The 2,311-nt window shown below is 53.4% G+C and overlaps 1 pseudogene; it reads right to left on the reverse strand.

Annotated features, from left to right (window-relative positions):
• Positions 1-206: 206 nt before the first annotated feature.
• On the reverse strand, positions 207-298 carry LOC138380254 (small nucleolar RNA U13; annotated as a pseudogene).
• Positions 299-2,311: the final 2,013 nt, after the last annotated feature.

Consider the following 2,311-nt stretch of genomic DNA (forward strand, 5'->3'; position numbering starts at 1 on the left):
CGATCGGTATTCTTCTCGCGTGGGGCGAGGGGGCGCTCCGGAGCATTCCTCTCCTCTCGGAGTTTCTGTCTGCAGTCTCTCGACTTGCTCTCACTCCCCTACCCTGCTGTGTGACTTTCTTTTTGGTCCTTTCATTTTATCTATTCTCTCTTTGCCTTTTCCTGCCCGCCTTTCCGCTCCCCCCCCCCCCCGGATTCATGGTTTCACGTCACGCGGGTGACGTGCCGACACACCAGGAGGCCCTTCTCACACGTGCGCGTGAACACGCAATCAACACGTTTATGAACTAGAAAGGGATCTGGTGTGACTTTGCTATTATTTCCCCTCCCCTCCTCCCCGCGCTGAGAATGAGTTTCCCCGGGCTCGTGTGCCCGCCTGGGAATCGGCTGCAGACGCCATGGCCCCGGGTCGACCACATGTTGCCCTGGGGTCCACCAGATGTCTCTGGCGAATTGGGGCCCTAGGGTGCTTGTGACGGTGTGGTCACTAGGTGTCGCTCTGGGCTCAGTATTCTTCCTTCTCGCTGTGACTTTGGTCTCTTTTTTTCGAAATTTCTTTCTTTCTTCCTCTTTTGCCCTGTTTCCATTTTCCCTTCTTAATCTCTTTCTCTCTTTTTGTTGCTTTTTTTCCACGGCAGATGGGTGATGTGTGTGTGGAGGAAACGCGGCGTCAGGGAGAAGACACATCTCACACGTGCTCGGGAACACCCGATCGTCACGCTTCTGAGTACCGACCGATGGATCTGGTCCCGAATTTTTTAATAGTTTTCTCCTCTCTCTCTCTCTCTCTCTCTCTCTCCCTCCCCCCCTTCCTTCTCTTTCCTTTCTCTCCCTTCCTTTCTTTCTTTCTCTCGCTCTCTCGCTCTCGCTCTTCTTTTCTTTCTGACAGAGTCTCTCGTTCTGTTGCCCTGGCTAGAGTGCCATGGCGTCAGCCTAGCTCACAGCAATCTCAAACTCCTGGGCTCAAGCGATCAGACTGCCTCAGCCTCCCGAGTAGCTGGGATTACAGGCATGTGCCAGCATGCCCAGCTAATTGGATATACGTGTGTGTGTGTGTGCGTGTGTGTGTGTGTGTGTGTGTGTGTATATATATATATATATATATTTTTTTTTTTTTTTTTTTTTTTGAAACAGAGTCTCACTCTGTTGCCCAGACTAGAGTGCCGTGGCGTCAGCCTAGCTCACAGCAACCTCAAACTCCTGGGCTCAAGCGATCCTACTGCCCCAGCCTCCCGAGTACCTGGGACTACAGGCATGCGCCACCGTGCCCGGCTAATATTTTTCTGTATATATTTTTAGATACTGTTTCTGTATATATTTTTAGATATATAGTTTCTTTCTATTTTTAGTAGAGATGGGGGTCTCGCTCTTGCTCAGGCTGGTCTCGAACTCCCGACCTTGAGCGATCCACCCGCCTCTACGTCCCAGAGTGCTAGGATTACAGGCGTGAGCCACCCCGCCTGGCGTGTACGTTCTGTATTCACAGACAGACGGAAGGCAGGGAGAATGTTACCCTTTCAAAGCCCGCCCTGCTCGCCTCTCAGCCCACCGATGGCACTCTGAATCCCGTGGCATTCCTTCACTCAGCTGAATTCTTCAGCACCCGACCCCCCCCCCACCCCACCCCCGTGCCACGGGAGTTCGTTCTCATGGCAGAGCCATCGAGGCTGTTGCCACACGTGTTGTAGGTGCCTAGGCAGACTGTGCCCTGGCCCCGAGGAGGTACGGAACCGCCTATCGCCTCGGGAGGGAGGGACAAGATGTGTCCGTGTCCAAGGCGACGTCCTGTCGATCACGAGGAGGCCTGCAAAGGCTCGTATCTGCCAGGCATTGAGCCACATCACATGAAACACCGGTGTGTTCCTTCACTTAGGTGGTGTCGCGTGTTGATACTCACAGAGGATGATAAACCCACTCGCATGCCGGCTGAGCCCCCTGTGTCTCCTCCTCTATCCACTGAGGGAAAAAACCGCAACGAAAGGTAGAAAACCACAGGGGGGGAAGAGAGCCCGTCGCTCTCCCTATGTGACCGTCCGGAGTGCTCGTTCAGATGGGAGGAGGTGTGTTTGTGTGTGTGTGTGTGTGTGTGTGTGTGTTTCATTGATTTTGGTGCCATCTTTTCTCTGCAGCTGCGTCAGAGGACAGCGATTTTTCCGATTTTCACTCCGCTGAGTGAATTGCCTTTTGAAGAGAATGTCCACAGGAAGCCTACGGTCCTCCCGCGGGGGTGGCCCTCCTCTAGAAATGAATCTCGTTTCTTGAACGGAGGGGACTTGTTGACGCCATCATGCTTTCGGGACGACTTCTCAGAC

The sequence above is a fragment of the Eulemur rufifrons genome, unplaced genomic scaffold (genome assembly GCF_041146395.1).
Source record: "Eulemur rufifrons isolate Redbay unplaced genomic scaffold, OSU_ERuf_1 scaffold_318, whole genome shotgun sequence".
Lineage (NCBI taxonomy): Eukaryota > Metazoa > Chordata > Mammalia > Primates > Lemuridae > Eulemur > Eulemur rufifrons.